The sequence below is a fragment of the Euphorbia lathyris genome, chromosome 1, assembly GCF_963576675.1.
Source record: "Euphorbia lathyris chromosome 1, ddEupLath1.1, whole genome shotgun sequence".
In the NCBI taxonomy this organism is placed as follows: domain Eukaryota; kingdom Viridiplantae; phylum Streptophyta; class Magnoliopsida; order Malpighiales; family Euphorbiaceae; genus Euphorbia; species Euphorbia lathyris.
This window is the reverse complement of record NC_088910.1, coordinates 132,099,295-132,111,704: the sequence shown is the minus strand read 5'-3', so window position 1 is coordinate 132,111,704 and position 12,410 is coordinate 132,099,295. Positions and strand designations below refer to the sequence as shown.

General features: G+C 46.9%; 34 non-coding genes across 34 annotated transcripts; all 34 read left to right on the top strand.

Annotated features, from left to right (window-relative positions):
* Positions 1-160: 160 nt before the first annotated feature.
* LOC136212906 (5S ribosomal RNA) lies at positions 161-279 on the top strand. Its single transcript, XR_010680046.1, has one exon. It is a non-coding gene; the product is annotated as a 5S ribosomal RNA (ribosomal RNA).
* A 258-nt stretch (positions 280-537) lies between these two features.
* LOC136214280 (5S ribosomal RNA) lies at positions 538-656 on the top strand. The gene has a single exon (XR_010681375.1). It is a non-coding gene; the product is annotated as a 5S ribosomal RNA (ribosomal RNA).
* Positions 657-839: 183 nt separating this feature from the next.
* Positions 840-958, top strand: LOC136215501 (5S ribosomal RNA). Its single transcript, XR_010682541.1, has one exon. It is a non-coding gene; the product is annotated as a 5S ribosomal RNA (ribosomal RNA).
* Positions 959-1,432: 474 nt separating this feature from the next.
* LOC136213738 (5S ribosomal RNA) lies at positions 1,433-1,551 on the top strand. Its single transcript, XR_010680844.1, has one exon. It is a non-coding gene; the product is annotated as a 5S ribosomal RNA (ribosomal RNA).
* Positions 1,552-1,810: 259 nt separating this feature from the next.
* LOC136212863 (5S ribosomal RNA) lies at positions 1,811-1,929 on the top strand. The gene has a single exon (XR_010680004.1). It is a non-coding gene; the product is annotated as a 5S ribosomal RNA (ribosomal RNA).
* A 258-nt stretch (positions 1,930-2,187) lies between these two features.
* On the top strand, positions 2,188-2,306 carry LOC136212905 (5S ribosomal RNA). Its single transcript, XR_010680045.1, has one exon. It is a non-coding gene; the product is annotated as a 5S ribosomal RNA (ribosomal RNA).
* Positions 2,307-2,564: 258 nt separating this feature from the next.
* LOC136214279 (5S ribosomal RNA) lies at positions 2,565-2,683 on the top strand. Its single transcript, XR_010681374.1, has one exon. It is a non-coding gene; the product is annotated as a 5S ribosomal RNA (ribosomal RNA).
* A 183-nt stretch (positions 2,684-2,866) lies between these two features.
* On the top strand, positions 2,867-2,985 carry LOC136215490 (5S ribosomal RNA). Its single transcript, XR_010682530.1, has one exon. It is a non-coding gene; the product is annotated as a 5S ribosomal RNA (ribosomal RNA).
* A 473-nt stretch (positions 2,986-3,458) lies between these two features.
* Positions 3,459-3,577, top strand: LOC136215477 (5S ribosomal RNA). Its single transcript, XR_010682518.1, has one exon. It is a non-coding gene; the product is annotated as a 5S ribosomal RNA (ribosomal RNA).
* A 260-nt stretch (positions 3,578-3,837) lies between these two features.
* LOC136215466 (5S ribosomal RNA) lies at positions 3,838-3,956 on the top strand. The gene has a single exon (XR_010682507.1). It is a non-coding gene; the product is annotated as a 5S ribosomal RNA (ribosomal RNA).
* A 259-nt stretch (positions 3,957-4,215) lies between these two features.
* Positions 4,216-4,334, top strand: LOC136214444 (5S ribosomal RNA). Its single transcript, XR_010681529.1, has one exon. It is a non-coding gene; the product is annotated as a 5S ribosomal RNA (ribosomal RNA).
* Positions 4,335-4,592: 258 nt separating this feature from the next.
* LOC136211973 (5S ribosomal RNA) lies at positions 4,593-4,711 on the top strand. The gene has a single exon (XR_010679154.1). It is a non-coding gene; the product is annotated as a 5S ribosomal RNA (ribosomal RNA).
* A 260-nt stretch (positions 4,712-4,971) lies between these two features.
* Positions 4,972-5,090, top strand: LOC136212768 (5S ribosomal RNA). Its single transcript, XR_010679909.1, has one exon. It is a non-coding gene; the product is annotated as a 5S ribosomal RNA (ribosomal RNA).
* Positions 5,091-5,273: 183 nt separating this feature from the next.
* Positions 5,274-5,392, top strand: LOC136213098 (5S ribosomal RNA). The gene has a single exon (XR_010680230.1). It is a non-coding gene; the product is annotated as a 5S ribosomal RNA (ribosomal RNA).
* A 183-nt stretch (positions 5,393-5,575) lies between these two features.
* LOC136213097 (5S ribosomal RNA) lies at positions 5,576-5,694 on the top strand. Its single transcript, XR_010680229.1, has one exon. It is a non-coding gene; the product is annotated as a 5S ribosomal RNA (ribosomal RNA).
* A 182-nt stretch (positions 5,695-5,876) lies between these two features.
* LOC136211910 (5S ribosomal RNA) lies at positions 5,877-5,995 on the top strand. The gene has a single exon (XR_010679094.1). It is a non-coding gene; the product is annotated as a 5S ribosomal RNA (ribosomal RNA).
* A 258-nt stretch (positions 5,996-6,253) lies between these two features.
* Positions 6,254-6,372, top strand: LOC136212766 (5S ribosomal RNA). Its single transcript, XR_010679906.1, has one exon. It is a non-coding gene; the product is annotated as a 5S ribosomal RNA (ribosomal RNA).
* A 183-nt stretch (positions 6,373-6,555) lies between these two features.
* Positions 6,556-6,674, top strand: LOC136215455 (5S ribosomal RNA). Its single transcript, XR_010682495.1, has one exon. It is a non-coding gene; the product is annotated as a 5S ribosomal RNA (ribosomal RNA).
* A 259-nt stretch (positions 6,675-6,933) lies between these two features.
* Positions 6,934-7,052, top strand: LOC136215444 (5S ribosomal RNA). The gene has a single exon (XR_010682484.1). It is a non-coding gene; the product is annotated as a 5S ribosomal RNA (ribosomal RNA).
* Positions 7,053-7,312: 260 nt separating this feature from the next.
* On the top strand, positions 7,313-7,431 carry LOC136212765 (5S ribosomal RNA). Its single transcript, XR_010679905.1, has one exon. It is a non-coding gene; the product is annotated as a 5S ribosomal RNA (ribosomal RNA).
* A 183-nt stretch (positions 7,432-7,614) lies between these two features.
* Positions 7,615-7,733, top strand: LOC136213095 (5S ribosomal RNA). The gene has a single exon (XR_010680227.1). It is a non-coding gene; the product is annotated as a 5S ribosomal RNA (ribosomal RNA).
* A 183-nt stretch (positions 7,734-7,916) lies between these two features.
* LOC136213094 (5S ribosomal RNA) lies at positions 7,917-8,035 on the top strand. The gene has a single exon (XR_010680226.1). It is a non-coding gene; the product is annotated as a 5S ribosomal RNA (ribosomal RNA).
* Positions 8,036-8,294: 259 nt separating this feature from the next.
* LOC136215431 (5S ribosomal RNA) lies at positions 8,295-8,413 on the top strand. Its single transcript, XR_010682472.1, has one exon. It is a non-coding gene; the product is annotated as a 5S ribosomal RNA (ribosomal RNA).
* A 257-nt stretch (positions 8,414-8,670) lies between these two features.
* LOC136215419 (5S ribosomal RNA) lies at positions 8,671-8,789 on the top strand. The gene has a single exon (XR_010682460.1). It is a non-coding gene; the product is annotated as a 5S ribosomal RNA (ribosomal RNA).
* Positions 8,790-8,972: 183 nt separating this feature from the next.
* On the top strand, positions 8,973-9,091 carry LOC136215407 (5S ribosomal RNA). Its single transcript, XR_010682449.1, has one exon. It is a non-coding gene; the product is annotated as a 5S ribosomal RNA (ribosomal RNA).
* Positions 9,092-9,349: 258 nt separating this feature from the next.
* LOC136213093 (5S ribosomal RNA) lies at positions 9,350-9,468 on the top strand. The gene has a single exon (XR_010680225.1). It is a non-coding gene; the product is annotated as a 5S ribosomal RNA (ribosomal RNA).
* A 259-nt stretch (positions 9,469-9,727) lies between these two features.
* Positions 9,728-9,846, top strand: LOC136215090 (5S ribosomal RNA). Its single transcript, XR_010682142.1, has one exon. It is a non-coding gene; the product is annotated as a 5S ribosomal RNA (ribosomal RNA).
* Positions 9,847-10,106: 260 nt separating this feature from the next.
* LOC136212764 (5S ribosomal RNA) lies at positions 10,107-10,225 on the top strand. The gene has a single exon (XR_010679904.1). It is a non-coding gene; the product is annotated as a 5S ribosomal RNA (ribosomal RNA).
* Positions 10,226-10,408: 183 nt separating this feature from the next.
* Positions 10,409-10,527, top strand: LOC136215004 (5S ribosomal RNA). Its single transcript, XR_010682061.1, has one exon. It is a non-coding gene; the product is annotated as a 5S ribosomal RNA (ribosomal RNA).
* A 259-nt stretch (positions 10,528-10,786) lies between these two features.
* On the top strand, positions 10,787-10,905 carry LOC136215395 (5S ribosomal RNA). Its single transcript, XR_010682438.1, has one exon. It is a non-coding gene; the product is annotated as a 5S ribosomal RNA (ribosomal RNA).
* Positions 10,906-11,165: 260 nt separating this feature from the next.
* Positions 11,166-11,284, top strand: LOC136212763 (5S ribosomal RNA). Its single transcript, XR_010679903.1, has one exon. It is a non-coding gene; the product is annotated as a 5S ribosomal RNA (ribosomal RNA).
* Positions 11,285-11,467: 183 nt separating this feature from the next.
* Positions 11,468-11,586, top strand: LOC136213092 (5S ribosomal RNA). The gene has a single exon (XR_010680224.1). It is a non-coding gene; the product is annotated as a 5S ribosomal RNA (ribosomal RNA).
* Positions 11,587-11,768: 182 nt separating this feature from the next.
* Positions 11,769-11,887, top strand: LOC136211909 (5S ribosomal RNA). Its single transcript, XR_010679093.1, has one exon. It is a non-coding gene; the product is annotated as a 5S ribosomal RNA (ribosomal RNA).
* A 258-nt stretch (positions 11,888-12,145) lies between these two features.
* LOC136212762 (5S ribosomal RNA) lies at positions 12,146-12,264 on the top strand. The gene has a single exon (XR_010679902.1). It is a non-coding gene; the product is annotated as a 5S ribosomal RNA (ribosomal RNA).
* Positions 12,265-12,410: the final 146 nt, after the last annotated feature.

Below are 12,410 nucleotides of genomic sequence, written 5' to 3'. Positions count from 1 at the left end.
TTTTTTAATTATTTAATTTTTTTTCACCATGGCGTGCACGTTTTCGAGGCGGGGGTCAGTGTTTGGGGTCCGGGGGCTTGTGCATGCACGTGAAGGATGAGCATACGGGAGAAAGGGGCGCCCAGTATGGAATATATGCTTAGTTTTTGCATGGGATGACGGGTGCGATCATACCAGCACTAATGCACCGGATCCCATCAGAACTCCGAAGATAAACGTGCTTGGGCGAGAGTAGTACTAAGATGGGTGACCTCTTGGGAAGTCCTCGTGTTGCACCCCTAAACTTTTTTATAACGTGCATTTTTTAATTATTTAATTTTTTTTTCACCATGGCGTGCACGTTTTCGAGGCGGGCCCAAACTTTTTTGCAACGTGCATTTTTTAATTATTTAATTTTTTTTCACCATGGCGTGCACGTTTTCGAGGCGGGGGTCAGTGTTTGGGGTCCGGGGGCTTGTGCATGCACGTGAAGGATGAGCATACGGGAGAAAGGGGCGTCCAGTATGGAATATATGCTTAGTTTTTGCATGTGATGACGGGTGCGATCATACCAGCACTAATGCACCGGATCCCATCAGAACTCCGAAGTTAAACGTGCTTGGGCGAGAGTAGTACTAATATGGTTGACCTCTTGGGAAGTCCTCGTGTTGCACCCCCAAACTTTTTTGCAACGTGCATTTTTTAATTATTTAATTTTTTTTTTCACCATGGCGTGCATGTTTTCGAGGCGGGGGTCAGTGTTTGGGGTCCGGGGGCTTGTGCATGCACGTGAAGGATGAGCATACGGGAGAAAGGGGCGCCCAGTATGGAATATATGCTTAGTTTTTGCATGGGATGACGGGTGCGATCATACCAGCACTAATGCACCGGATCCCATCAGAACTCCGAAGTTAAACGTGCTTGGGCGAGAGTAGTACTAAGATGGGTGACCTCTTGGGAAGTCCTCGTGTTGCACCCCCAAACTTTTTTGCAACGTGCATTTTTTAATTATTTAATTTTTTTTTCACCATGGCGTGCACGTTTTCGAGGCGGGCCCAAACTTTTTTGCAACGTGCAGTTTTTTAATTATTTAATTTTTTTTTCACCATGGCGTGCACGTTTTCGAGGCGGGGGTTAGTGTTTGGGGTCCGGGGGCTTGTGCATGCACTTGGTAAGTCCTCGTGTTGCACCCCCAAACTTTTTTGCAACGTGCATTTTTTAATTATTTAATTTTTTTTTCACCATGGCGTGCACGTTTTCGAGGCGGGCCCAAACTTTTTTGCAACGTGCATTTTTTAATTATTTAATTTTTTTTTTCACCATGGCGTGCACGTTTTCGAGGCGGGGGTCAGTGTTTGGGGTCCGGGGGCTTGTGCATGCACGTGAAGGATGAGCATACGGGAGAAAGGGGCGCCCAGTATGGAATATATGCTTAGTTTTTGCATGTGATGACGGGTGCGATCATACCAGCACTAATGCACCGGATCCCATCAGAACTCCGAAGTTAAACTTGCTTGGGCGAGAGTAGTACTAAGATGGGTGACCTCTTGGGAAGTCCTCGTGTTGCACCCCCAAACTTTTTTGCAACGTGCATTTTTTAATTATTTAATTTTTTTTTCACCATGGCGTGCACGTTTTCGAGGCGGGCCCAAACTTTTTTGCAACGTGCATTTTTTAATTATTTAATTTTTTTTTCACCATGGCGTGCACGTTTTCGAGGCGGGGGTTAGTGTTTGGGGTCCGGGGGCTTGTGCATGCACGTGAAGGATGAGCATACTGGAGAAAGGGGCGCCCAGTATGGAATATATGCTTAGTTTTTGCATGGGATGACGGGTGCGATCATACCAGCACTAATGCACCGGATCCCATCAGAACTCCAAAGTTAAACGTGCTTGGGCGAGAGTAGTACTAAGATGGGTGACCTCTTGGGAAGTCCTCGTGTTGCACCCCTAAACTTTTTTGCAACGTGCATTTTTTAATTATTTAATTTTTTTTTCACCATGGCGTGCACGTTTTCGAGACGGGCCCAAACTTTTTTGCAACGTGCATTTTTTAATTATTTAATTTTTTTTCACCATGGCGTGCACGTTTTCGAGGCGGGGGTCAGTGTTTGGGGTCCGGGGGCTTGTGCATGCACGTGAAGGATGAGCATACGGGAGAAAGGGGCGCCCAGTATGGAATATATGCTTAGTTTTTGCATGGGATGACGGGTGCGATCATACCAGCACTAATGCACCGGATCCCATCAGAACTCCGAAGATAAACGTGCTTGGGCGAGAGTAGTACTAAGATGGGTGACCTCTTGGGAAGTCCTCGTGTTGCACCCCTAAACTTTTTTATAACGTGCATTTTTTAATTATTTAATTTTTTTTTCACCATGGCGTGCACGTTTTCGAGGCGGGCCCAAACTTTTTTGCAACGTGCATTTTTTAATTATTTAATTTTTTTTCACCATGGCGTGCACGTTTTCGAGGCGGGGGTCAGTGTTTGGGGTCCGGGGGCTTGTGCATGCACGTGAAGGATGAGCATACGGGAGAAAGGGGCGCCCAGTATGGAATATATGCTTAGTTTTTGCATGTGATGACGGGTGCGATCATACCAGCACTAATGCACCGGATCCCATCAGAACTCCGAAGTTAAACGTGCTTGGGCGAGAGTAGTACTAATATGGTTGACCTCTTGGGAAGTCCTCGTGTTGCACCCCCAAACTTTTTTGCAACGTGCATTTTTTAATTATTTAATTTTTTTTTTCACCATGGCGTGCATGTTTTCGAGGCGGGGGTCAGTGTTTGGGGTCCGGGGGCTTGTGCATGCACGTGAAGGATGAGCATACGGGAGAAAGGGGCGCCCAGTATGGAATATATGCTTAGTTTTTGCATGGGATGACGGGTGCGATCATACCAGCACTAATGCACCGGATCCCATCAGAACTCCGAAGTTAAACGTGCTTGGGCGAGAGTAGTACTAAGATGGGTGACCTCTTGGGAAGTCCTCGTGTTGCACCCCCAAACTTTTTTGCAACGTGCATTTTTTAATTATTTAATTTTTTTTTCACCATGGCGTGCACGTTTTCGAGGCGGGCCCAAACTTTTTTGCAACGTGCAGTTTTTTAATTATTTAATTTTTTTTTCACCATGGCGTGCACGTTTTCGAGGCGGGGGTTAGTGTTTGGGGTCCGGGGGCTTGTGCATGCACTTGGTAAGTCCTCGTGTTGCACCCCCAAACTTTTTTGCAACGTGCATTTTTTAATTATTTAATTTTTTTTTCACCATGGCGTGCACGTTTTCGAGGCGGGCCCAAACTTTTTTGCAACGTGCATTTTTTAATTATTTAATTTTTTTTTCACCATGGCGTGCACGTTTTCGAGGCGGGGGTTAGTGTTTGGGGTCCGGGGGCTTGTGCATGCACGTGAAGGATGAGCATACGGGAGAAAGGGGCGCCCAGTATGGAATATATGCTTAGTTTTTGCATGGGATGACGGGTGCGATCATACCAGCACTAATGCACCGGATCCCATCAGAACTCCGAAGTTAAACGTGCTTGGGCGAGAGTAGTACTAAGATGGGTGACCTCTTGGGAAGTCCTCGTGTTGCACCCCTAAACTTTTTTGCAACGTGCATTTTTTAATTATTTAATTTTTTTTTCACCATGGCGTGCACGTTTTCGAGGCGGGCCCAAACTTTTTTGCAACGTGCATTTTTTAATTATTTAATTTTTTTTTTCACCATGGCGTGCACGTTTTCGAGGCGGGGGTCAGTGTTTGGGGTCCGGGGGCTTGTGCATGCACGTGAAGGATGAGCATACGGGAGAAAGGGGCGCCCAGTATGGAATATATGCTTAGTTTTTGCATGTGATGACGGGTGCGATCATACCAGCACTAATGCACCGGATCCCATCAGAACTCCGAAGTTAAACGTGCTTGGGCGAGAGTAGTACTAAGATGGGTGACCTCTTGGGAAGTCCTCGTGTTGCACCCCCAAACTTTTTTGCAACGTGCATTTTTTAATTATTTAATTTTTTTTTCACCATGGCGTGCACGTTTTCGAGGCGGGCCCAAACTTTTTTGCAACGTGCATTTTTTAATTATTTAATTTTTTTTTCACCATGGCGTGCACGTTTTCGAGGCGGGGGTTAGTGTTTGGGGTCCGGGGGCTTGTGCATGCACGTGAAGGATGAGCATACTGGAGAAAGGGGCGCCCAGTATGGAATATATGCTTAGTTTTTGCATGGGATGACGGGTGCGATCATACCAGCACTAATGCACCGGATCCCATCAGAACTCCAAAGTTAAACGTGCTTGGGCGAGAGTAGTACTAAGATGGGTGACCTCTTCGGAAGTCCTCGTGTTGCACCCCCAAACTTTTTTGCAACGTGCATTTTTTAATTATTTAATTTTTTTTTCACCATGGCGTGCACGTTTTCGAGGCGGGCCCAAACTTTTTTGCAACGTGCATTTTTTAATTATTTAATTTTTTTTCACCATGGCGTGCACGTTTTCGAGGCGGGGGTCAGTGTTTGGGGTCCGGGGGCTTGTGCATGCACGTGAAGGATGAGCATACGGGAGAAAGGGGCGCCCAGTATGGAATATATGCTTAGTTTTTGCATGGGATGACGGGTGCGATCATACCAGCACTAATGCACCGGATCCCATCAGAACTCCGAAGTTAAATGTGCTTGGGCGAGAGTAGTACTAAGATGGGTGACCTCTTGGGAAGTCCTCGTGTTGCACCCCTAAACTTTTTTGCAACGTGCATTTTTTAATTATTTAATTTTTTTTTCACCATGGCGTGCACGTTTTCGAGGCGGGCCCAAACTTTTTTGCAACGTGCATTTTTTAATTATTTAATTTTTTTTTTCACCATGGCGTGCACGTTTTCGAGGCGGGGGTCAGTGTTTGGGGTCCGGGGGCTTGTGCATGCACGTGAAGGATGAGCATACGGGAGAAAGGGGCGCCCAGTATGGAATATATGCTTAATTTTTGCATGTGATGACGGGTGCGATCATACCAGCACTAATGCACCGGATCCCATCAGAACTCCGAAGTTAAACGTGCTTGGGCGAGAGTAGTACTAAGATGGTTGACCTCTTGGGAAGTCCTCGTGTTGCACCCCCAAACTTTTTTGCAACGTGCATTTTTTAATTATTTAATTTTTTTTTTCACCATGGCGTGCATGTTTTCGAGGCGGGGGTCAGTGTTTGGGGTCCGGGGGCTTGTGCATGCACGTGAAGGATGAGCATACGGGAGAAAGGGGCGCCCAGTATGGAATATATGCTTAGTTTTTGCATGGGATGACGGGTGCGATCATACCAGCACTAATGCACCGGATCCCATCAGAACTCCGAAGTTAAACGTGCTTGGGCGAGAGTAGTACTAAGATGGGTGACCTCTTCGGAAGTCCTCGTGTTGCACCCCCAAACTATTTTGCAACGTGCATTTTTTAATTATTTAATTTTTTTTTCCACCATGGCGTGCATGTTTTCGAGGCGGGGGTCAGTGTTTGGGGTCCGGGGGCTTGTGCATGCACGTGAAGGATGAGCATACGGGAGAAAGGGGCGCCCAGTATGGAATATATGCTTAGTTTTTGCATGGGATGACGGGTGCGATCATACCAGCACTAATGCACCGGATCCCATCAGAACTCCGAAGTTAAACGTGCTTGGGCGAGAGTAGTACTAAGATGGGTGACCTCTTCGGAAGTCCTCGTGTTGCACCCCCAAACTTTTTTGCAACGTGCATTTTTTAATTATTTAATTTTTTTTTCACCATGGCGTGCATGTTTTCGAGGCGGGGGTCAGTGTTTGGGGTCCGGGGGCTTGTGCATGCACGTGAAGGATGAGCATACGGGAGAAAGGGGCGCCCAGTATGGAATATATGCTTAGTTTTTGCATGGGATGACGGGTGCGATCATACCAGCACTAATGCACCGGATCCCATTAGAACTCCGAAGTTAAACGTGCTTGGGCGAGAGTAGTACTAAGATGGGTGACCTCTTGGGAAGTCCTCGTGTTGCACCCCCAAACTTTTTTGCAACGTGCATTTTTTAATTATTTAATTTTTTTTTCACCATGGCGTGCACGTTTTCGAGGCGGGCCCAAACTTTTTTGCAACGTGCATTTTTTAATTATTTAATTTTTTTTCACCATGGCGTGCACGTTTTCGAGGCGGGGGTCAGTGTTTGGGGTCCGGGGGCTTGTGCATGCACGTGAAGGATGAGCATACGGGAGAAAGGGGCGCCCAGTATGGAATATATGCTTAGTTTTTGCATGTGATGACGGGTGCGATCATACCAGCACTAATGCACCGGATCCCATCAGAACTCCGAAGTTAAACGTGCTTGGGCGAGAGTAGTACTAAGATGGTTGACCTCTTGGGAAGTCCTCGTGTTGCACCCCCAAACTTTTTTGCAACGTGCATTTTTTAATTATTTAATTTTTTTTTTCACCATGGCGTGCATGTTTTCGAGGCGGGGGTCAGTGTTTGGGGTCCGGGGGCTTGTGCATGCACGTGAAGGATGAGCATACGGGAGAAAGGGGCGCCCAGTATGGAATATATGCTTAGTTTTTGCATGGGATGACGGGTGCGATCATACCAGCACTAATGCACCGGATCCCATCAGAACTCCGAAGTTAAACGTGCTTGGGCGAGAGTAGTACTAAGATGGGTGACCTCTTGGGAAGTCCTCGTGTTGCACCCCCAAACTTTTTTGCAACGTGCATTTTTTAATTATTTAATTTTTTTTTCACCATGGCGTGCACGTTTTCGAGGCGGGCCCAAACTTTTTTGCAACGTGCATTTTTTAATTATTTAATTTTTTTTTCACCATGGCGTGCACGTTTTCGAGGCGGGGGTTAGTGTTTGGGGTCCGGGGGCTTGTGCATGCACGTGAAGGATGAGCATACGGGAGAAAGGGGCGCCCAGTATGGAATATATGCTTAGTTTTTGCATGGGATGACGGGTGCGATCATACCAGCACTAATGCACCGGATCCCATCAGAACTCCGAAGTTAAACGTGCTTGGGCGAGAGTAGTACTAAGATGGGTGACCTCTTGGGAAGTCCTCGTGTTGCACCCCTAAACTTTTTTGCAACGTGCATTTTTTAATTATTTAATTTTTTTTTCACCATGGCGTGCACGTTTTCGAGGCGGGCCTAAACTTTTTTGCAACGTGCATTTTTTAATTATTTAATTTTTTTTTTCACCATGGCGTGCACGTTTTCGAGGCGGGGGTCAGTGTTTGGGGTCCGGGGGCTTGTGCATGCACGTGAAGGATGAGCATACGGGAGAAAGGGGCGCCCAGTATGGAATATATGCTTAGTTTTTGCATGTGATGATGGGTGCGATCATACCAGCACTAATGCACCGGATCCCATCAGAACTCCGAAGTTAAACGTGCTTGGGCGAGAGTAGTACTAAGATGGTTGACCTCTTGGGAAGTCCTCGTGTTGCACCCCCAAACTTTTTTGCAACGTGCATTTTTTAATTATTTAATTTTTTTTTTCACCATGGCGTGCATGTTTTCGAGGCGGGGGTCAGTGTTTGGGGTCCGGGGGCTTGTGCATGCACGTGAAGGATGAGCATACGGGAGAAAGGGGCGCCCAGTATGGAATATATGCTTAGTTTTTGCATGGGATGACGGGTGCGATCATACCAGCACTAATGCACCGGATCCCATCAGAACTCCGAAGTTAAACGTGCTTGGGCGAGAGTAGTACTAAGATGGGTGACCTCTTCGGAAGTCCTCGTGTTGCACCCCCAAACTTTTTTGCAACGTGCATTTTTTAATTATTTAATTTTTTTTTTCACCATGGCGTGCATGTTTTCGAGGCGGGGGTCAGTGTTTGGGGTCCGGGGGCTTGTGCATGCACGTGAAGGATGAGCATACGGGAGAAAGGGGCGCCCAGTATGGAATATATGCTTAGTTTTTGCATGGGATGACGGGTGCGATCATACCAGCACTAATGCACCGGATCCCATCAGAACTCCGAAGTTAAACGTGCTTGGGCGAGAGTAGTACTAAGATGGGTGACCTCTTCGGAAGTCCTCGTGTTGCACCCCCAAACTTTTTTGCAACGTGCATTTTTTAATTATTTAATTTTTTTTTCACCATGGCGTGCACGTTTTCGAGGCGGGCCCAAACTTTTTTGCAACGTGCATTTTTTAATTATTTAATTTTTTTTTCACCATGGCGTGCACGTTTTCGAGGCAGGGGTCAGTGTTTGGGGTCCGGGGGCTTGTGCATGCACGTGAAGGATGAGCATACGGGAGAAAGGGGCGCCCAGTATGGAATATATGCTTAGTTTTTGCATGGGATGACGGGTGCGATCATACCAGCACTAATGCACCGGATCCCATCAGAACTCCGAAGTTAAACGTGCTTGGGCGAGAGTAGTACTAAGATGGGTGACCTCTTGGGAAGTCCTCGTGTTGCACCCCTAAACTTTTTTATAACGTGCATTTTTTAATTATTTAATTTTTTTTCACCATGGCGTGCACGTTTTCGAGGCGGGCCCAAACTTTTTTGCAACGTGCATTTTTTAATTATTTAATTTTTTTTCACCATGGCGTGCACGTTTTCGAGGCGGGGGTCAGTGTTTGGGGTCCGGGGGCTTGTGCATGCACGTGAAGGATGAGCATACGGGAGAAAGGGGCGCCCAGTATGGAATATATGCTTAGTTTTTGCATGTGATGACGGGTGCGATCATACCAGCACTAATGCACCGGATCCCATCAGAACTCCGAAGTTAAACGTGCTTGGGCGAGAGTAGTACTAAGATGGGTGACCTCTTGGGAAGTCCTCGTGTTGCACCCCCAAACTTTTTTGCAACGTGCATTTTTTAATTATTTAATTTTTTTTTTCACCATGGCGTGCATGTTTTCGAGGCGGGGGTCAGTGTTTGGGGTCCGGGGGCTTGTGCATGCACGTGAAGGATGAGCATACGGGAGAAAGGGGCGCCCAGTATGGAATATATGCTTAGTTTTTGCATGGGATGACGGGTGCGATCATACCAGCACTAATGCACCGGATCCCATCAGAACTCCGAAGTTAAACGTGCTTGGGCGAGAGTAGTACTAAGATGGGTGACCTCTTGGGAAGTCCTCGTGTTGCACCCCTAAACTTTTTTATAACGTGCATTTTTTAATTATTTAATTTTTTTTTCACCATGGCGTGCACGTTTTCGAGGCGGGCCCAAACTTTTTTGCAACGTGCATTTTTTAATTATTTAATTTTTTTTCACCATGGCGTGCACGTTTTCGAGGCGGGGGTCAGTGTTTGGGGTCCGGGGGCTTGTGCATGCACGTGAAGGATGAGCATACGGGAGAAAGGGGCGCCCAGTATGGAATATATGCTTAGTTTTTGCATGTGATGACGGGTGCGATCATACCAGCACTAATGCACCGGATCCCATCAGAACTCCGAAGTTAAACGTGCTTGGGCGAGAGTAGTACTAAGATGGGTGACCTCTTCGGAAGTCCTCGTGTTGCACCCCCAAACTTTTTTGCAACGTGCATTTTTTAATTATTTAATTTTTTTTTCACCATGGCGTGCACGTTTTCGAGGCGGGCCCAAACTTTTTTGCAACGTGCATTTTTTAATTATTTAATTTTTTTTTCACCATGGCGTGCACGTTTTCGAGGCGGGGGTTAGTGTTTGGCGTCCGGGGGCTTGTGCATGCACGTGAAGGATGAGCATACGGGAGAAAGGGGCGCCCAGTATGGAATATATGCTTAGTTTTTGCATGGGATGACGGGTGCGATCATACCAGCACTAATGCACCGGATCCCATCAGAACTCCGAAGTTAAACGTGGTTGGGCGAGAGTAGTACTAAGATGGGTGACCTCTTAGGAAGTCCTCGTGTTGCACCCCTAAACTTTTTTGCAACGTGCATTTTTTAATTATTTAATTTTTTTTTCACCATGGCGTGCACGTTTTCGAGGCGGGCCCAAACTTTTTTGCAACGTGCATTTTTTAATTATTTAATTTTTTTTTTCACCATGGCGTGCATGTTTTCGAGGCGGGGGTCAGTGTTTGGGGTCCGGGGGCTTGTGCATGCACGTGAAGGATGAGCATACGGGAGAAAGGGGCGCCCAGTATGGAATATATGCTTAGTTTTTGCATGTGATGACGGGTGCGATCATACCAGCACTAATGCACCGGATCCCATCAGAACTCCGAAGTTAAACGTGCTTGGGCGAGAGTAGTACTAAGATGGTTGACCTCTTGGGAAGTCCTCGTGTTGCACCCCCAAACTTTTTTGCAACGTGCATTTTTTAATTATTTAATTTTTTTTTTCACCATGGCGTGCATGTTTTCGAGGCGGGGGTCAGTGTTTGGGGTCCGGGGGCTTGTGCATGCACGTGAAGGATGAGCATACGGGAGAAAGGGGCGCCCAGTATGGAATATATGCTTAGTTTTTGCATGGGATGACGGGTGCGATCATACCAGCACTAATGCACCGGATCCCATCAGAACCCCGAAGTTAAACGTGCTTGGGCGAGAGTAGTACTAAGATGGGTGACCTCTTCGGAAGTCCTCGTGTTGCACCCCCAAACTTTTTTGCAACGTGCATTTTTTAATTATTTAATTTTTTTTTCACCATGGCGTGCACGTTTTCGAGGCGGGCCCAAACTTTTTTGCAACGTGCATTTTTTAATTATTTAATTTTTTTTTCACCATGGCGTGCACGTTTTCGAGGCGGGGGTCAGTGTTTGGGGTCCGGGGGCTTGTGCATGCACGTGAAGGATGAGCATACGGGAGAAAGGGGCGCCCAGTATGGAATATATGCTTAGTTTTTGCATGGGATGACGGGTGCGATCATACCAGCACTAATGCACCGGATCCCATCAGAACTCCGAAGTTAAACGTGCTTGGGCGAGAGTAGTACTAAGATGGGTGACCTCTTGGGAAGTCCTCGTGTTGCACCCCTAAACTTTTTTGCAACGTGCATTTTTTAATTATTTAATTTTTTTTTCACCATGGCGTGCACGTTTTCGAGGCGGGCCCAAACTTTTTTGCAACGTGCATTTTTTAATTATTTAATTTTTTTTTTCACCATGGCGTGCACGTTTTCGAGGCGGGGGTCAGTGTTTGGGGTCCGGGGGCTTGTGCATGCACGTGAAGGATGAGCATACGGGAGAAAGGGGCGCCCAGTATGGAATATATGCTTAGTTTTTGCATGTGATGACGGGTGCGATCATACCAGCACTAATGCACCGGATCCCATCAGAACTCCGAAGTTAAACGTGCTTGGGCGAGAGTAGTACTAAGATGGTTGACCTCTTGGGAAGTCCTCGTGTTGCACCCCCAAACTTTTTTGCAACGTGCATTTTTTAATTATTTAATTTTTTTTTTCACCATGGCGTGCATGTTTTCGAGGCGGGGGTCAGTGTTTGGGGTCCGGGGGCTTGTGCATGCACGTGAAGGATGAGCATACGGGAGAAAGGGGCGCCCAGTATGGAATATATGCTTAGTTTTTGCATGGGATGACGGGTGCGATCATACCAGCACTAATGCACCGGATCCCATCAGAACTCCGAAGTTAAACGTGCTTGGGCGAGAGTAGTACTAAGATGGGTGACCTCTTCGGAAGTCCTCGTGTTGCACCCCCAAACTTTTTTGCAACGTGCATTTTTTAATTATTTAATTTTTTTTTCACCATGGCGTGCATGTTTTCGAGGCGGGGGTCAGTGTTTGGGGTCCGGGGGCTTGTGCATGCACGTGAAGGATGAGCATACGGGAGAAAGGGGCGCCCAGTATGGAATATATGCTTAGTTTTTGCATGGGATGACGGGTGCGATCATACCAGCACTAATGCACCGGATCCCATTAGAACTCCGAAGTTAAACGTGCTTGGGCGAGAGTAGTACTAAGATGGGTGACCTCTTGGGAAGTCCTCGTGTTGCACCCCCAAACTTTTTTGCAACGTGCATTTTTTAATTATTTAATTTTTTTTTCACCATGGCGTGCACGTTTTCGAGGCGGGCCCAAACTTTTTTGCAACGTGCATTTTTTAATTATTTAATTTTTTTTCACCATGGCGTGCACGTTTTCGAGGCGGGGGTCAGTGTTTGGGGTCCGGGGGCTTGTGCATGCACGTGAAGGATGAGCATACGGGAGAAAGGGGCGCCCAGTATGGAATATATGCTTAGTTTTTGCATGTGATGACGGGTGCGATCATACCAGCACTAATGCACCGGATCCCATCAGAACTCCGAAGTTAAACGTGCTTGGGCGAGAGTAGTACTAAGATGGTTGACCTCTTGGGAAGTCCTCGTGTTGCACCCCCAAACTTTTTTGCAACGTGCATTTTTTAATTATTTAATTTTTTTTTTCACCATGGCGTGCATGTTTTCGAGGCGGGGGTCAGTGTTTGGGGTCCGGGGGCTTGTGCATGCACGTGAAGGATGAGCATACGGGAGAAAGGGGCGCCC